General features: G+C 39.4%; 2 non-coding genes across 2 annotated transcripts; both read left to right on the top strand.

Moving 5' to 3' along the window:
* Window positions 1-13,455: 13,455 nt before the first annotated feature.
* On the top strand, window positions 13,456-13,563 carry LOC148544143 (small nucleolar RNA R71). The gene has a single exon (XR_015900897.1). It is a non-coding gene; the product is annotated as a small nucleolar RNA R71 (small nucleolar RNA).
* A 5,179-nt stretch (window positions 13,564-18,742) lies between these two features.
* Window positions 18,743-18,850, top strand: LOC148544142 (small nucleolar RNA R71). Its single transcript, XR_015901215.1, has one exon. It is a non-coding gene; the product is annotated as a small nucleolar RNA R71 (small nucleolar RNA).
* Window positions 18,851-20,288: the final 1,438 nt, after the last annotated feature.

The raw sequence follows: 20,288 nt of genomic DNA, 5'->3' as shown, positions 1-20,288 counted from the left end.
AGATAAAAATGCAAGAAGGTAGCTCATGAAAGCAGGGAACATAGAATTTAAGCATTGAACCCTCACTGATGATGTATGTATGCTCTAATCTCTCTAGTGTATAGTCACTCTATCCTTCTCTAATCATGCTTTCTAATTTTTGTTCTTCACCTAACCAATCAACAATATTGATATACCAATGCAAACATCATGAGGTCTTTTCAAGGTTGTAATGGGGCCAAGGTAAGGGTAAGGATACATATATGGCTAAGTAAGCTTACAAATTGAATCTTTAATTAACCCAAGCTTCAACCCAACATATATATATTCTATATAACTTAAATTTCACACCTAGCCACCCAAAATTTCTCTCCATACTCATGCATCAACTTTTATTTTAATTTTATCATATATGTATTGATCCCTGAATTTAAACTTAGCATTGGGGTAATTTTGTCCCCTTATTTATTTATTGAATATTTTTGGATTTTTTTAACATAAACATAAAAATAACATAGCTTATCAATGCACATATATTTTTAATTCTTATAGTTTCACATGAGTGGGTACCCAAATTCCCATTATATTATCATGACACATTCCCTTATTATCTTTTGTTCTCACAATTTCCCATACTTAATTAACACACACAATTCTATCTTAAGCTAACCACAGATTCAATTGGGGATATATAATTGTTTTTCCGTTTAAGGCTAGTAATGTGGTAAAATACAGAACAAATAGGATTTAAAGGCTCAAAGTGGCTAACAAAGGTAATTGAAAGGGTAGGCTTAATTTGGATAAGTGAGCTCGAACAAATATATGGCCTCAATCATATGCAAGCATATAAATATATTAAACATTGGACATATAGGATAAAACAAAATATAGATTACAATCATGGAGAAGTAAACACACAAGAATAAAATAATTATGGTTAAATAATGTAACCATGCATAAAGGCTCAAATCTCACAGGTTGTGTGTTCTTTATCTCAAAAACCATGTTCCAAATACAACTTCAAGCAAATTTAACATAAGAGTTTTGATTAAAATTAGTGGAATTTTGTTCCAAAGATAGGGTCTTAGAAGAAACTTATTGTCTTTTCAATCAAGTAGAACATGCATGTAACTAACCTATTACTGTGCAATTTATCCTATTCTACAAAAGCAAAACTAACTAAATATCCTAATTTATTGGTGTTAGGGAAGAGAAATTACCTCCGGAAGTCAGGTACTGACCGACCTCCCCACACTTAAGGCTTTGCACCGTCCTCGGTGCCATCTGTCAGGAACAAGGGTGGGCTGGTAGCAGTATCTCCATAGTCGGGACCGTCATGGCTCCCTGTGCTGGTAAAGGAAGTGGAGTCCGGGGTGTCTGAGTCCTTGAATTTTCCCATAATCAGCTCCTTGAGGTATGTGAATCGGCGCTTGTTACGGCGCTCTCTCATCTAAGCTTTGTGTTCCTGCCGATCCAACTTTTCGAGTATCTGATGGAGCATTTGGTTTGTTGTAGATGCTTGTGGTGTTGAAGGAGGAATTTCCTTAGCTGGTTCAGTAGGCTGGCTAGTAGTGGCTGCTGGGAGTCTAATATATTTCCCGTTAGGGACGTACTGATCATCCCGTGGAAGCATGACTTTGGTGTCCCCAGCTCTGTAGGAGACTCCGGCTGCTGAGACGAGATCTGAGACCAAGGCGGGAAAAGGTAAGTTGCCCGCAATCTGTACGTGTCCCATGGCATTCCGGATGTGTCTTGGTAGGTTCAGAGGCTGGTCTGTAAGGATGCACCATAGTAGAACGGCCATGTCTGCAGTGAAGGAGGACTTGTGAGTGCTCGGAAAGACGTAATGGGACATGATCTGTGCCCATACGCGAGCCTCTAAGGTAAGTGCTGAAGCCGATATTCCCTTAGGGAAGGAACGATGGTATCCGTAGATCCATCTGCTGCCAGGTTGTGCGATAACTCTGAGAACGGCATCCCAATCAAATTGGTACATCTGGCGCTTGAGTGCGGCTTCTTGAAAGGCGTCCAATCCTTCTGGAGCAGGGGGAAGATCTAGAGCTTGTTGAATGGCCTCTTCTGTAATGGGGACTTGCTTCTGATGGACATAGACAGACTGCAGGGTTGGCAGGTGGAAATTAGAGTAGAACTCAACTACCCAAGAAAGATTAACCTGCCTTGGCTGTCTCTGTAGGAAACCCCATTGTCTTTGGGAAATTTGTGGCTCAACAAAGGTAAAAATATTGGGCGGGAGGATAAGAAGGTATTCGTTGTTGTAGCTCCATTCTACCAGGATAGGGAACATCTGCTCACAGTAGCGATTGGGAAATCACGCAGTGTCCTTTGCTGGGAAGGCTTTCTCTTTTTCATCAACCTTTATAATCCGCTTAATTCTCTTTGTTGAGGGCTTTACTGCAGTTGAAGAGGGTTCTGCCACTAATGCTCTTTTTGTTCCCCTTCTTGCTGGTGGTTTAGGAGTAGCTTTCTCTTTACCTTTCTTGGTGGCCATCCTAAAAAGGAAAAAAGAAAGTAACTTTGAAGTTAAAGGGATAGAGCAAGGAAAAGGGTGGTACAGGTGATAACAATGCACAGTAAAGAAGGATGTCATTAACACATGGTCATGACTACATGTGAAAAGTTCATCAATGGAAATATAGCAGTGCATGTGAAGGTAATTAAATGCAAGGTGTTTATTGGCATGCAGGCAAAGGCATGAGTAGCATAGATCAAGCATTTAATTTGTTAAATATGTTATCACTCTAACAAACTAGCCATCACGTTTGTATTGACAATTAAATTCAATTAATAAAATAGTAAAGGAAATTTATGAAAAGCAAGCATTGAATAGTAGAATAGAATAACGTAGAAAAATGCATAATGCCATATGGGCTTTTCCACAAACACATAGCATGCATGATGAATAAACTATTAAAAATAATAAATTGAACATGCAAGCAACCCTTTTAAAAAAAAGTAATATATAATTTCCAAAAAATTTTGCAACAATCCACAAGCATATAATGAGAAATAATGACTCAATTAAATTTCTAACACCAATTAAAAGAAAAAAAAGAAAGAAAAAAGAAAATATGGATAATGAAAGTAAAAATAAAAGAAAAGAATAAAACATAAAAAATAAGAAGGATAATAGAAAAGTAAGGAAGGAAGAGAAAAGAAAAACCTTGATAATGGGGATGAGAGAGAGAGAAGAAAGTGAGAAAGAAGGAAGAAGGAAGAAGGAAGAAATAAGGAGGGAAAAGAGAAAATAGGATTTGGGGAAAGGAAAGATAAGATATTTGGCAAATCAGGGTAAGTTGTGCGGCGCAAACGACGCGGACGCGTGACTCGTTTTATGCGACTGGCGCGAGGGCAGCCTCGCGCTTGCACAAGTCTCTGTTCGAAATCTTATTTTGCCAAAATATGGGTGACGCAATCGCGTGGGTCATGCGATCGCGTGAGTGGCCAATATTGGGATATGACACAGACGTGTGGGGCACGCGTTCGCGTGGGGCACGCGTTCGCGTGGTAGGGACTGTGCGTCTAGCACTAGTCCAGCACCACTCCAGCATAACTTTCGGCTATGATTTGTGCCAGAGGCACGCCTCCAGCCACGCTCACGCGTGACTTTCTGTTCGCTTTCTTATTCTTACTGAGCCACCTGCGACGCGGACGCGTCATTGATGCGGTCGCGTCGCGTGAAATTTTTTTTTTCAAAATAAAAATATGCAAATGCAGATGCAAGCTAAATGTGCGAATAAGGAGAAGAGTTATTGAAAAAGAAAACTACGAATAAAGAAAAGAACGATCATACCATGGTGGGTTGTCTCCCACCTAGCACTTTGCTTTAACGTCCGTAAGTTGGACGCTCCACTAGCTCAGTCTTCGGCTATGTGTGGATCTTCCAAGAGGAAGATCTCGAGATCCTTGTTTTTCTTCAACTTCTTGCCATGGTACAACTTTAAACGATGTCCATTAACTTTGATGAGTTCAGAGCTTGAAGGATGACTTAGGTGAAAAACTCCATACGGCTCGGCCTTCTCTACTCTATATGGACCTTCCCATCTTGATCTCAACTTGCCTGGCCTGAGCCTCAGTCGAGATTTGTAAAGGAGGACTAAGTCCCCAGGTTGGAACTCTCTCCTCTTGATGTGCTTATTATGTACAGCCTTCATCTTCTCCTTGTACAGCCTCGAGTTCTCATAAGCTTCTAGGCGAAGGCTTTCTAATTCTTGCAGTTGCAACTTCCTTTCAGCTCCGGCTGTTTCAAATCCCATGTTGCACTCTTTTACTGCCCAAAAGGCTTTGTGCTCTACTTCAACTGGGAGATGACAGGCTTTTCCATAAACTAAGCGAAAGGGACTCATTCCAATAGGTGTCTTGTATGCTGTTCTGTATGCCCAAAGTGCATCTTGTAGCCTGGTGCTCCAGTCTCTCCTATGAGGTTTGACTATCTTCTGCAATATACGCTTTATCTCTCTGTTTGACACCTCGGCTTGCCCATTAGTCTGAGGATGGTAGGCGGTTGCAACTTTATGAATTATCCCATACTTCTTCATTAATCCTGTTAGTCTCTTGTTACAAAAATGGGTGCCTTGATCGCTCACGATTGCTCGTGGGGATCCAAAGCGACAAATAATGTGGTTTCTAATAAAGGAAACAACAGTGTTAGCATCATCAGTGCGGGTAGGAATTGCTTCCACCCATTTGGAAACGTAATCCACAGCTAACAATATATAAAAGTAACCATTAGAATTTGGAAATTGACCCATGAAGTCAATGCCCCAAACATAAAAAACTTCACAGAAAAGCATAATTTGTTGAGGCATCTCATTCCTCATGGATATATTACCAAATTTTTGGCATGGGAAACAAGATTTATAAAATTCAGCAACATCTCTAAAAAGAGTAGGCCACCAGAATCCACAGTCTAAGATTTTTCTAGCTATTCTTTGAGGGCCAAAATGTCCTCCACTCTCAGATGAGTGGCAGGCCTCTAAGATGGACTGTAATTCTGATTGAGACACACACCGTCTAATTACCTGCTCAGCGCCACATCTCCATAAATATGGGTCATCCCATATATAATATTTAGACTCGCTTGTCTCTTTGATGCTTAGTAAAGTTTGGAGGAAAAGTGCGGCTAACTAGATAATTAGCTACAGGTGCATACCAAGGGACTACCTCAGATACTGCTTGCAGGTTATCAAAAGAGAAATTATCAGCTATAGGAGTGGAGTCATGCTTAATGTTCTCAAGGCGACTCAAATGGTCTGCCACTAAATTCTAGTTACCACTCCTATCCTTAATTTCTAAATCAAATTCTTGTAGTAGTAGTATCCAACGTATAAGCCTTGGTTTAGATTCCTTTTTAGCCAATAAATACTTTAGAGCTGCGTGGTTTGAGTACACTACTACTTTTGTACCAAGTAAATAGGCTCGGAATTTATCCAGAGCAAAAACAATAGCAAGAAGCTCTTTCTCAGTAGTAGTATAATTAGACTAAGCGGCATCTAAAGTTTTAGATGCATAAGCAATTACAAAGGGGTCCTTACCTTCACGCTGAGCCAGTGCTGCACCTACTGCATGGTTGGAAGCATCGCACATTATTTCAAATGGCTGGCTCCAGTCTGGTACTCTCACAATTGGAGCTTGAGTCAGGGCGGTCTTCAGCTTATCAAACACTTGTTTGCAATCCTCACTGAACTCGAACTCAATATCTTTCTGCAGTAGTTTGGATAAGGGAAGAGCTACCTTACTAAAGTCCTTAATGAATCTCCTATAAAAACCTGCATGGCCAAGGAACGAACGGACTTCCCTCACAGAGGAGGGGTAAGGTAAACTAGAAATAACATCCACCTTTGCTGGATCTACAGAAATGCCAGTATTAGACACAACATGTCCTAGTATAATCCCTTGTTTAACCATAAAGTGACATTTTTTAAAATTCAATACAAGGTTTGTACTGACACATCTATCTAACACTCTAGATAAACTATCTAAGCAAAGATTGAAGGAATCACCATATACACTAAAGTCATCCATAAAAACCTCCATACAGTCCTCAATAAGATCAGAGAAAAGACTCATCATGCACCTTTAGAAAGTAGCTGGTGCATTGCACAAGCCAAAGGGCATTCTCTTATAAGCATAAGTCCCAAAAGGACATGTAAAAGTGGTCTTTTCCTGATCTTCAGGAGCTATATGAATCTAGAAATAGCCTGTGTAACCATCTAAGAAACAATAATGTGATTTACCTGACAGGCGATCCAGCATTTGATCAATGAATGGAAGAGGATAGTGATCCTTACGAGTGGCCTGGTTGAGGCGTCTGTAATCAATGCAGACCCTCCAAGCGTTCTAAACTCTGGTTGCCATGAGCTCTCCATACTCATTCTTCACTGTAGTGACTCCAGACTTCTTGGGCACCACTTGTACTGGGCTTACCCATTCACTATCTGAGATGGGGTAGATGATATCTGCCTCCAGTAGTATGGTCACTTCCTTCTTGACAACCTCTAAGATAGTGGGGTTCAGTCTTCTCTGGGGTTGACGGACAGGCTTTGCTCCCTCTTCTAAGAATATTCTGTGCTCACAAACTCGAGGGTTGATGCCTACTATGTCTGCCAAACTCCAACCAATTGCCTTCTTGTGCCTCCTCAGCACACTAAGTAGCTGCTCTTCTTGTTGAGAAGTGAGTTCCCTTGCAATGATAACTGGAAACTTCTGCTTGTCCTCAAGGTAAGCATATTTGAGGTGTAGAGGGAGGGGTTTCAATTCTAACTTCTGCTCATGGTCAAGCTCTGGGTTGTCTGGAGCTGGTAACAATGGTAAAGCACTGTCATTGTCCGCAGAAAGTGTCCCCACACTCGGACCTTGTCCTATGTACTTCTCTTCAAATTCCTCCTGGTGAATTTCAGCCACGGTTTCATCTATGATGTCACACTGGAGGATAGAATGATCCTCCGGAGGATGCTTCATAGCTCCATTCAGATTGAAGATTACTACTCGGCCATCTATTTCAAAAGAGTATGTTCCTGAAAAAGCATCCAATTTGAACTTTGAGGTTTTCAGGAATGGTCTTCTGAGCAGGATTGGTGATGGCTTCTCTGAGTCATTTTGGGGTATCTCCAGGATATAAAAATCAATGGGGAAGGTGAGCCCCTTAATGCCCACTAATACATCTTTAGCAACTCCAGCCACTGTAATAATGCTTTTATCTGCTAACACAAAACGAACTGCCGACCTTTTTAAGGGAGGGAGCCTCAAATTATCATATATAGACAAAGGCATTATACTAACACATGCTCCTAAATCACACATGCAGTCAGAAAATATCACCAATAATACAATTAACCATACATGAACCTGGATCACTACACTTTTTAGGTATACCTCCCATTAAAGCAGATATAGAACTACCTAAAGGAATAGTTTGTAATTCATTAATTTTGTCTTTATGTATACATAAATCTTTTAGAAACTTTGCGTACTTAGGTACCTGCTGAATAACATCAAAAAGGGGAACAGTTACCTCAACCTTTTTGAATATGTCTACCATTTTGGAATCAGGTTCCATCTGCTTCCTGGCCTTCCTTGCAATTTGTGGAAATGGAATAGGAATGGCGTCTGGTGCACGAAATTGTGATCTTAGGCAACGGCGCCAGAAACTCTGTACGCACGTCTTAATAAATCGTTTTTCATTCACAACTTCGATACAACTAACCAGCAAGTGCACTGGGTCGTCCAAGTAATAAACCTTACGTGAGTAAGGGTCGATCCCACGGAGATTGTTGGTATGAAGCAAGCTATGGTCACCTTGTAGATCTCAGTCAAGCGGATATAAAATAGTTATGGAGTTTTCGAAAATATATAATAAAATAAGGATAGAAATACTTATGTAAATCATTGGTGAGAATTTCAGATAAGCGCATAGAGATGCTTTCGTTCCTCTGAACCTCTGCTTTCCTGCTGTCTTCATCCAATCAATCCTACTCCTTTCCATGGCTGGCTTTATGTAAGGACATCACCGTTGTCAATGGCTACTTTTTATCCTCTCTGGAAAATGGTCCGATGCGCTGTCACTGCATGGCTAATCGTCTGGAGGCATCACCCTTGCCAATGGCTGCATCCTATCCTCTTGTGAAAATGGTCCAAATGCTCTGTCACAGCACGGCTAATCATCTGAGGTTCTCGATCATACTGGAATAGGATTCACCCTCCTTTTGCGTCTGTTACTATGCCCAGCACTCGCGAGTTTGAAGTTCGTCACAGTCATTCAATCCCAGAGTCCTACTCAGAATACCACAGACAAGGTTTAGACTTTCCGGACTCATGAATGCCGCCATCAATCTAGCTTATACCACGAAGATTCTGATTAAGAGATCCAAGAGATACTCATTCAATCTAAGGTAGAACAGAAGTGGTTGTCAGGCACGCGTTCATAGGGAATGATGATGATTGTCACGTTCATCACATTCAGGTTGAAGTGCGAATGAATATCTTAGAAGCGGAATAAGTTGAATTGAATAAAAAAACAGTAGTACTTTGCATTAATCTTTGAGGAACAGCAGAGCTCCACACCTTAATCTATGGAGTGCAGAAACTCTATCGTTGAAGATACATAAGTGAAAGGTTCAGGCATGGCCGAATGGCCAGCCCCTAAAACGTGATCACAGGATCAAAAATACAATCCAGGATGTCAAATACAATAGTAAAAAGTCCTATTTATACTAAACTAGTTACTAGGGTTTACAGAAGTAAGTAATTGATACATAAATCCACTTCCGGGGCCCACTTGGTGTGTGCTTGGGCTGAGCTTGAATGTTACACGTGTAAAGGTCAATCTTGGAGTTGAACGCCAGTTTCTAACGTATTTCTGGCGTTCAACTCTGGCTTGTGACGTGTTTCTGGCGTTTAACTCCAGACAACAGTGTAGAACTAGCGTTCAACGCCCTTTTACGTCGTCTAAACTCGGCCAAAGTATGGACTATTATATATTGCTGGAAAGCCCTGAATGTCGACTTTCCAACGCAATTGGAAGCGCGCCATTTTGAATTTTGTAGCTCCAGAAAATCCACTTTTAGTGTAGGGAGGTCAGAATCCAACAGCATCAGCAGTCCTTCTTCAACCTCTGAATCTGATTTTCGCTCAAGTCCCTCAATTTCAGCCAGAAAATACCTAAAATCACAGAAAAACACACAAACTCATAGTAAAGTCCAGAAGTGTGAATTTAACATAAAAACTAATGAAAACATCCCTAAAAGTAACTAGATTCTACTAAAAACATACTAAAAACAATGCCAAAAAGCGTATAAATTATCCGCTCATCACAACACCAAACTTAAATTGTTGCTTGTCCCCAAGCAACTGAAAATCAAATAGGATAAAAAGAAGAGAATATACTATAAATTCCAAACTATCAATGAAACATAGCTCCAATTAAATGAGCGGGACTTGTAGCTTTTTGCCTCTTGAACAGTTTTGGCATCTCACTTTATCCATTAAAGTTCAGAATGATTGGCATCTATAGGAACTCAGAGTTCAGATAGTGTTATTGATTCTCCTAGTTCAGTATGATGATTCTTGAACACAGCTATTTTATGAGTCTTGGCCTTGGCCCTAAGCACTTTGTTTTCCAGTATTACCACCGGATACATAAATGCCACAGACACATAATTGGGTGAACCTTTTCAGATTGTGACTCAGCTTTGCTAAAGTCCCCAATTAGAGGTGTCCAGGGTTCTTAAGCACACTCTTCTTTTGCTTTGGACCTTGACTTTAACCGCTCAATCTCAAGTTTTCACTTGACACCTTCACGCCACAAGCACATGGTTAGGGACAGCTTGGTTTAGCCGTTTAGGCCAGGATTTTATTCCTTTAGGCCCTCTTATCCACTGATGCTCAAAGCCTTGGGATCCTTTTTATTTACCCTTGCCTTTTGGTTTTAAGGGTTATTGGCTTTTTGCTCTTGCCTCTTGGTTTTAAGAGCTTTTGGCTTTTTCTGCTTGCTTTTTCTCTCTTTTTTTTGCCTATTTTTTTTCTGCAAGCTTTGTTCTTTGATGCTTTTTCTTGCTTCAAGAATCATTTTTATAATTTTTTAGATTATCAAATAACATGTCTCCTTATCATCATTCTTTCAAGAGCCAACATATTTAACATTCTTAAACAACAACTTCAAAAGACATATGCACTGTTCAAGCATTCATTCAGAAAACAAGAAGCATTCTCACCACATCAATATAATTACACTAAGTTCAAGGATAAATGCGAAACTCATGTAATTCTTATTCTTTTGAATTAAAACAGTTTTTATTTAAGAGAGGTGATGGATTCATAGGACATTCATAACTTTAAGACAAAGTTACTAAATACTAATGATCATGTAATGAAGACACAAACATGGATAAGCACTTAACATAGAGAAAACGAAAAACAGAGAATGAAAGAACAAGGAATGAGTCCACCTTAGTGATGGTGGCGTTTTCTCCTTGAGGAACCAATGATGTCCTTGAGCTCTTCTATGTCTCTTCCTTGTCTTTGTTGCTCCTCCCTCATTGCTTTTTGATCTTCTCTTATTTCATGAAGGATGATGGAGTGCTCTTGATGTTCCACCCTTAATTGTCCCATGTTGGAACTTAATTCTCCTAGGGAGGTGTTGATTTGCTCCCAATAGTTTTGTGGAGGAAGGTGCCTCCCTTGAGGTATCTCAAGGATTTCTTGATGGTGAGCTTCTTCATGTGCCTGTTGAGATCCATGAATGTGCTCTCTTGTTTGCTCCATCCTTTTTTTAGTGATGGGCTTGTGAGATGAATCTTTCCATCTCCCATGGCTCAGAGGTGGAAGCATTTGTCTTCCCTTTCCTCTTTCTTGAGGTGCCATTAATGGTTATGGAAAAACAAAAAAAGCTATGCTTTTACCACACCAAACTTAGAATGTTGCTCGCCCTCGAGCAAAAGAAGAAAGAATAGGAGAAGAAGAAGAAGATATGGAGGAAATGGAGGGATGTGTGTATTCGGCCATATGGGTGGGATTGGGTGGGAAAGAGATGTTGAATTTTGAAGGTAGGTGGGTGGATGGATGTGAGTGGTAAATGGAAGACAGAAGGGATGACCATGAATGGAGGGTTATATATAGGGAAGGGAGGGGGGTAAGGTTTATGGGGAAGAGTGGATGTGGGATTGTGTGAAAGAGGGGTGAGAAGAAGTGAGTGGAGATAGGTGGGGATCCTGTGGGATCCACAGATCCTGAGGTGATCCTGTGGGGTCCACAGATCCTGAGGTGTTCAAGGATTTACAACCTTGCACCAAATTAGGCATGCAAAATGCCCTTGCACACAACTCTGGGCGTTCAGCGCCAGATTGGTGCTTGTTCTGGGCGTTGAACGCCCATTTGTTGCCTATTTCTGGCGTTGAACGCCAGAACCATGCTTGTTCTGGGCGTTCAGCGCCAACTCTTCTCCAGGGTGCAATTCTGGCGTTCAAACGCCCAGATGCTACCCATTTTGGGTGTTCAGCGCCAGAACCATGCTCTGTTCTGGCGTTGAACGCCAGCCAGATGCTTCTTACTGGCGTTTAAACGCCAGTGAGATCCTCCTCCAGGGTGTGATTTTTCTTCTGCTGTTTTTGATTCCATTTTCAATTTTTATATTTATTTTGTGACTCCACATGATCATGAACCTAATAAAACATGAAAGAACAAGAAAAATAAAATTAGATAAACATTGGGTTGCCTCCCAACAAGCGCTTCTTTAATGTCAATGGCTTGACAGTGGGCTCTCATGGAGCCTCACAGATGTTCAGAACATTGTTGAGACTTTCCAACACCAAACTTAGAGTTTGGATATGGGAGTTCAACACCAAACTTAGAGTTTGGTTGTGGCCTCCCAACACCAAACTTAGAGTTTGACTGTGGGGGCTCTGGTTGACTCTGTTTTGAGAGAAGCTTTTTATGCTTCCTCTCCATGTTTACAGAAGGATGTCCTTGAGTTTTAAACTCAAGGGAGTCCTCATTCAATTGAAGGACTAGTTCACCTCTGTTAACATCAATCACAGCTCTTGCTGTGGCTAGGAAGGGTCTTCCAAGGATGATGGATTCATCATCATTCTTCCCAATATCCAGGACTATGAAATCAGCAGGGATGTAAAGGCCTTCAACCTTTACTAACACGTCCTCTACTTGTCCATAAGCCTGTTTTCTTGAATTGTCTGCCATCTTTAATGAGATTTTAGCAGCTTACACCCCAAAGATTCCCAGTTTCTCTATTACAGAGAGGGGCATGAGGTTTATCCCTGAACCAAGGTCACACAGAGCCTTTTCAAAGATCATGTTGCCTATGGTACAAGGTATCACGAACTTTCCAGGATCCTGTTTCTTCTGAGGCAATGTCAGTTGATCCAGATCACTTAGTTCATTGGTGAACAAGAAAGGTTCATCTTCCCAAGTCTCAATACCAAATAATTTGGCATTCAGCTTCATGATTGCACCAAGGTACTTGGTAACTTGCTCTTCAGTAACATCCTCATTCTCTTCAGAAGATGAATACTCGTCTGAGCTCATGAAGGGCATAAGGAGGTTCAATGGAATCTCTAAGGTCTCTAGATGAGTCTCAGATTCCTTTGGTTCCTCAAAGAGAAACTCCTTATTGATCACTGGACGTCCCAGGAGGTCTTCCTTACTGGGATTTACGTCCTCCCCTTCCTCTCTAGGTTCGGCCGTGTTGACTATGTCAATGGCCTTGCACTCTCCTTTTGGATTTTCTTCTGTATTGCTTGGGAGAGTACTAGGAGGGATTTCAGTGATCCTTTTACTCAGCTGGCCCATTTGTGCCTCCAAATTTCTAATGGAGGACCTTGTTTCATTCATGAAACTTACAGTAGCCTTAGATAGATCAGAGACTAAGTTTACTAAATTAGAGGTATTTTGTTCAGAGTTCTCTATCTGTTGCTGAGTGGATAATGGAAAAGGCTTGCTATTGCTAAACCTGTTTCTTCCACCATTATTAAAGCCTTGTTGAGGCTTTTGTTGATCCTTCCATGAGAGATTTGGGTGATTTCTCCATGAGGGGTTATAGGTATTTCCATATGGTTCACCCATGTAATTCATCTCTGCTATTGCAGGGTTCTCAGGATCATAAGCTTCTTCTTCAGAAGATGCCTCTTGAGTACTGTTGGATGCAGCTTGCATTCCATTCAGACTCTGAGAAATCATATTGACTTGCTGAGTCAATATTTTATTCTGAGCCAATATGGCATTCAGAGTATCAATTTCAAGAACTCCCTTCTTTATAGGCGTCCCATTACTCACAGGATTCCTCTCAGAAGTGTACATGAACTGGTTATTAGCAACCATGTCAATGAGTTCTTGAGCTTCTGCAGACGTTTTCTTTAGGTGAATGGATCCACTTGCAGAAGTATCCAATGACATTTTAGCCAATTCAGATAGACCATCATAGAATATATCCAGGATGGTCTATTCTAAAAGCATGTCAGAAGGACACTTTTTGGTCAGTTCTTTGTATCTCTCCCAAGCTTTATAGAGGGATTCACCTTCTTTCTGTCTGAAGGTCTGAACATCCACTCTAAGCTTACTCAGCTTTTGAGGAGGAAAGAACTTGGCTAAGAAAGCCTTGACCAGCTTATCCCAAGAGTTCAGGCTATCCTTAGGTTGAGAGTCCAACCATACTCTAGCTCTGTCTCTTACAGCAAAAGGGAAAAGCATGAGCCTGTAGACTTCAGGATCTACTCCATTAGTCTTAACAGTATCACATATCTGCAAGAATTCAGTTAAGAACTGAAAAGGATCTTCAGATGGAAGTCTATGAAACTTGCAGTTCTACTGCATCAGAGAAACTAATTGAGGTTTTAGCTCAAAATTGTTTGCTCCAATGGCAGGAATGGAGATGCTTCTTCCATGTAAATTGGAATTAGGTGCAGTAAAGTCACCAAGCATCCTCCTTGCATTATTATTATTTTTGGCTGCCATCTCCTCTTCCTGTTCGAAAATTTCTGAAAGGTGCTTGTTGGATTGTTGTAATTTAGCTTCTCTTAGTTTCCTCTTCAGAGTCCTTTCAGGTTCTGGATCTGCTTCAACAAGAATGTTCTTGTCTTTGCTCCTGCTCATATGAAAAAGAGGGACAGAAAAATAATAATAATATGGGTCCTTTTTACTACAGTATAGAGGTCCCTGTGTGAGTAGAAGAAAAGAAGAAGAAAAAATTCGAACACAAATGGAAGAGGGGGTTCGAATTTGGGTGAGATGAAGTGTTAGTAGATGAATAAATAAATAGAAGGAGATAAGAGAGAGAGAATTTTCGAAAATAATTTTTGAAAAAGAGTTAGTGATTTTCGAAAATAGTTTTTGAAAAAGGTTAGTAATTTTTCGAAAATTAAAATCAAAAATTAAAATAATTAGTTAATTAAAAAGAATTTTTAAAAAAGAGGGAAGATATTTTTGAAAATTAGAGAGAGAGAGAGTTAGTTAGGTAGTTTTGAAAAAGATAAGAGATAAACAAAAAGTTAGTTAGTTAGTTGAAACAAATTTGAAAATCAATTTTGAAAAGATAAGAAGATAAGAAGTTAGAAAGGATATTTTAAAATCAAATTTTGAAAAAGATAAGATAAAGAGATATTTTGAAAAGATATGATTGAAATTAGTTTTGAAAAAGATTTGATTTTTAAAATCACAATTAATGACTTGATTCACAAGAAATCACAAGATATGATTCTAGAACTCAAAGTTTGAATCTTTCTTAACAAGCAAGTAACAAACTTGAAATTTTTGAATCAAAACATTAATTGATGATGTTATTTTCGAAAATATGATGTAAAATTAAGAAAAAGATTTTTGAAAAATATTTTTTTGAAATTTTCGAAAATAGATAAGAAAATTGAAAAAGATTTGATTTTTGAAAAAGATTTTGAAAAGATAAGATTTTTAAATTGAAAATTTGATTTGACTCATAAAAACAACTAGATTTTAAAAATTTTGAAAAAGTCAACTCAAATTTTTGAATTTATGAGAGAAAAAGGGAAAGATTTTTTTTTATTTTTGAATTTTTAATGATGAGAGAGAAAAACATGAAAATGATGCAATGCATGAAAATTTTGGATCAAAGTATGTGATGAATGCAAGAACACTATGAATGTCAAGATGAACACCAAGAACACTTTGAATGTCAAGATGAACATCAAGAACATATTTTTGAAAAAATTTTTTTAATGCAAAGAAAACATGCAAGACACCAAACTTAAAAATTTTTCATGTTTAGACTCTATGGATGCAAGAATGCATTTGAAAAAGAAGAAAAGACACAAAACAAGAAAACATCAAGATCAAACAAGAAGACTTACCAAGAACAACTTGAAGATCATGAAGAACACTATGAATGCATGAATTTTTTCGAAAAATGCAAGATGAGTATGCAATTGACACCAAACTTTCAACTTGACTCAAGACTCAAACAAGAAACATGAAATATTTTTTATTTTTATGATTTTTTTATTTTTTTGGATTTTTGTATATTTTTTTCGAAAAACATGTAGGAAAAAGAAAATAAGAAATCCAAAATCTTTAAGAAGAATTTCAGGAATCTTTCAATATTAGCCCAAAGCTCCAATCAAAGAGTTAGACATGGCTTAATAGCCAGCCAAGCTTTAGCAGTACAAGCAATTCTCTAACATGTGGAGGCCTCAGTCCAAATAAATTTAGACATGACTTTACAGCCAGTCAGGCTTCACATGCTTCATGAAACTCTAGAATTCATTCTTAAAAATTCTGAAGAAAAATATATTTTTGAAAAAATTTATTTATTTTTTTTCGAAAACAGATGATAAATTTTTGAAAGGTTTTTGAAAAATTTTTGAAAATAAAACAAAAAGAAAATTACCTAATCTGAGCAACAAGATGAACCGTCAGTTGTTCAAACTCGAACAATCCCCGGCAACAGCGCCAAAAACTTGGTGCACGAAATTGTGATCTTAGGCAACGGCGCCAGAAACTCTGTACGCACGTCTTAATAAATCATTTTTCATTCACAACTTCGATACAACTAACCAGCAAGTGCACTGGGTCGTCCAAGTAATAAACCTTACGTGAGTAAGGGTCGATCCTACGGAGATTGTTGGTATGAAGCAAGCTATGGTCACCTTGTAGATCTCAGTCCGGCGGATATAAAATAGTTATGGAGTTTTCAAAAATATATAATAAAATAAGGATAGAAATACTTATGTAAATCATTGGTGAGAATTTCAGATAAGCGCATAGAGATGCTTTCGTTCCTCTGAACCTCTGCTTTCCTGCTGTCTTCATCCAATCAATCCTACTCCTTTCCATGGCTGGCTTTATGTAAGGACATCACCGTTGTCAATGGCTACTTTTTATCCTCTTTGGAAAATGGTCCGATGCACTGTCACTGCATGGCTAATCGTCTGGAGGCATCACCCTTGCCAATGGCTGCATCCTGTCCTCTTGTGAAAATGGTCCAAATGCTCTGTCACAGCACGGCTAATCATCTGAGGTTCTCGATCATACTGGAATAGGATTCACCCTCCTTTTGCGTCTGTCACTACGCCCAGCACTTGCGAGTTTGAAGTTCGTCACAGTCATTCAATCCCAGAGTCCTACTCGGAATACCACAGACAAGGTTTAGACTTTCCGGACTCTCATGAATGCCGCCATCAATCTAGCTTATACCTCGAAGATTCTGATTAAAAGATCCAAGAGATACTCATTCAATCTAAGGTAGAATAGAAGTGGTTGTCAGGCACGCGTTCATAGGGAATGATGATGATTGTCACATTCATCACATTCAGGTTGAAGTGCGAATGAATATCTTAGAAGCGGAATAAGTTGAATTGAATAGAAAAACAGTAGTACTTTGCATTAATCTTTGAGGAACAGCAGAGCTCCACACCTTAATCTATGGAGTACAGAAACTCTACCGTTGAAGATACATAAGTGAAAGGTTCAGGCATGGCCGAATGGCCAGCCCCTAAAACGTGATCACAGGATCAAAAATACAATCCAGGATGTCAAATACAATAGTAAAAAGTCCTATTTATACTAAACTAGTTACTAGGGTTTACAGAAGTAAGTAATTGATGCATAAATCCACTTCCGGGGCCCACTTGGTGTGTGGTTAGGCTGAGCTTGAATGTTACACGTGTAGAGGTCAATCTTGAAGTTGAACGCCAGTTTGTAACGTATTTCTGGCGTTCAACTTTGCTTGTGACGTGTTTCTGGCGTTTAACTCCAGACAACAGCATAGAACTGGCGTTCAACGCCCTTTTACGTCATCTAAACTCGGCCAAAAAATGGACTATTATATATTTCTGGAAAGCCCGGAATGTCTACTTTACAACGCAATTTGAAGCGCGCCATTTTGAGTTCTGTAGCTCCAGAAAATCTACTTTGAGTGCAGGGAGGTCAGAATCCAACAGCATCAGCAGTCCTTCTTCAACCTCTGAATCTGATTTTTGCTCAAGTCCCTCAATTTCAGCCAGAAAATACCTGAAATCACAGAAAAACACACAAACTCATAGTAAAGTCCAGAAATGTGAATTTAACATAAAAACTAATGAAAACATCCCTAAAAGTAACTAGATTCTACTAAAAACATACTAAAAACAATGCCAAAAAGCGTATAAATTATCCGCTCATCAGCGTCCTTCACAGCTTCAGCGTCCTTTGGTGCTTCTTCCTGTGGTTGAACTTCTTCTTCATCAACCATGTCCTGTATATCCTCTTCCTCTTCAACATCTTCTACTTCTACTACCTCTTCAGCTGAGGCGTGTTCTGGTGGGTTTGGCTCCTCCTGATTTCTCTCCTGCAGTGTGGTTCCAGACTTTAGAGTGATGGAATTAATGCCACCCTTTGGATTAGGTAATGGTTGAGAGGGGATTCCACTGGAGCTCAAAGGCTGGTTATTGGAGTTATTCATTGATCCAATCTGTGAGATAAGAGCTTGCAAGGTAGAGTTTAGACCATTTAAAGTAGAATTAAGGTTATTTTCCATGGCCTGTTGTCTCCGATCAATAAATTGTAGTTACTCATCATTAGAAGATGAAGAGGGGTAAGTGATCTGAGAGGTCTGCTGTTGGTTATGCTGTGATCCTTGGAATTGCCTCAGGTGAGGTGCTTTGTAAGGCTGGCTCTGGTTCTGCTGCCTGTTGTTGTTATTATTCCACCTCTGATTTCCCTAACTATCTCTACCTCATCTATTATTGTTGTCCCTCCAATTCTGGTTAGAATTATCTCTCCAATTTTGGTTAGAATTGTCCTGCCATCCATGGCTGTAACTGCCACCTTGATTGTACCCTTGGTTGGGGCGGTCATAGAAGTTATGAGTGGCTGCCACGGTGTTATCTTCCTGCTGGAGCTACGGACATTCATCAGTATAATGGCTATAACCAGTACAGATTCTGCAAACTCTCTGTGGGACTAACTGTTGGCTTTGCTGTGGTGTAGAAGGTTGAGCTTGCTGAACTTGTTGTTAATTTAATTGCATCTGCTTCAGTAAGTTGGTCATTTCACAGATACTCTGAGTTAGAGCAGCAGTCTCTCTGTTAGAGGATACTTCTGCAACAGCTTTTGAACGGCCTTGTTTCTGCCTGTGATTTCGAGTAGATTCAGCTAAGCCGCTGATCAATTGCCATGCCTCATCAGTGGTCTTGTACTTCTTCATAGACCCATTGCTAGCACTTTCCAATGTGGTCTTATCTTGGGACCTCATGCCCTGTGTGACGTAGTGGAGAAATTCTATCTTGTCAATCATATGGTGGGGGCATGCTTCCATAAGGTTGTTGAAGCGCTCCCAGTATTCATAGAAAGTCTCGGATTCATCCTGAACAATCATGGAAATATCTTTCCTCAGTTTATCAGTAACTTCAGCTGGAAAGAATTTTTCCAAAAATTCTCTTTTAAGTGTATCCCAGTTGGATACAGTTGCTGCAGGTTGAGTGTAGTACCACTCTCTCGCCTTTCCCTCAAGAGAGAATGGGAAGGCTTTTAACAAAATGGAAGTTTTATCTGTACCATCACGCCTGACAGTAGAACAGGCTGCTTGGAAGTCTCTAAGGTGCTTGATAGGCTCTTGAGCAGGTAAGCCATGAAACTTGGGCATCAAATTGAGCAGTGCTATTTTTATTTCAAAGTCTGTAGTCACCGCTGGATGATGCGCTTGAAATGGTTGCATTGAAAAATCAGGGGTTCCAGCCTCCTGGATAGTAATTCTCCTAGGTGCTGCCATGTCACCTGCACGTAAATCAACCGAATCAGCAGAAAGGGAGCCTGTTTCTTCCTCAAGTGACGTTTCAGATCCGCCCTCAGAGAGGACTAACCGACGCCGAGCTTGCCTTATTTGTGAAATAGTTCTTTTAATCTCAGGATCGAATACTGGCAAGCTTGGATCAGGAAGTGAACGCGTCATTTAACGAAAGAAACATGAAGCTCATAGTAGCAAAATAAAATAAAATACAAATAAATAAATTCCAATTAATAACTTTAGCACTCTATTGCAACTCTCCGGCAACGGCGCCAAAAAATTGATGTGGCAGAAATTGGCGAGTTAAGAAATTATTATAAGAGATACGTTGCAAGTACAGTTCTTAACCAACCAGAAATCCACTTATCAATTTAGAAGGGTTGTCACAAAATTTAAATTAAAATATTGGGAGTATGAATCCCAGGTCGTCTCCCAACGAGTTGCAGAGAGATGTGCTATTTTATTAATTAGATGTTTTCAAAAAATGGTTTGAGTTGAATAACAGGAAATTAAATTGGAGAATTTATGTAATTTTAAATAAAAACCTTGACTGGGAATAGATTAGTTGGAAGTCCTATTCTTGTTGGAGTACTCTCAAGATTAATTGATAATTGAGGGTTGTTCTGTTTAGTTATCCCTTACTAGGTAAGGGAAAGTCAAGCAAGTTGGAAAGCTATTTGTATTCACAAATTCCAATCCGCTCAATTGAAAAGGATTGGTGTCAGTGACTAGAGGGCAATCCAACAATAAACCCAATTACAATTTTTCTTTTAAGCATTCCAACTCAAGGTCTTCATTTCAATCAACTCCCATCCAAGTTATGGAACTACTCACTCATTGTAAATGTAGAATTCATAACATAGGAAAGGGAAATATAGAAAGACATAATAAATAATAATCAAAGGGATCAATTAGAAATAAAAATAGTTCTTGTATTAATAAATTCTAAAAATAATCCAATAATAATTCTGAGTAAACAAAGGACATGGAAGAGTAAGAGACAGGTAAAGAAAACAAACGAGAATGACGAAGTCTTGCTGAGGTAATGATT

Source organism: Arachis ipaensis, chromosome B9 (assembly GCF_059453495.1).
Source record: "Arachis ipaensis isolate K30076 ecotype BB chromosome B9, ASM5945349v1, whole genome shotgun sequence".
NCBI classification, from domain to species: Eukaryota; Viridiplantae; Streptophyta; class Magnoliopsida; order Fabales; family Fabaceae; genus Arachis; species Arachis ipaensis.
The sequence above is the reverse complement of the archived record's forward strand: the minus strand, read 5'-3'. Positions and strand labels throughout refer to the sequence as shown.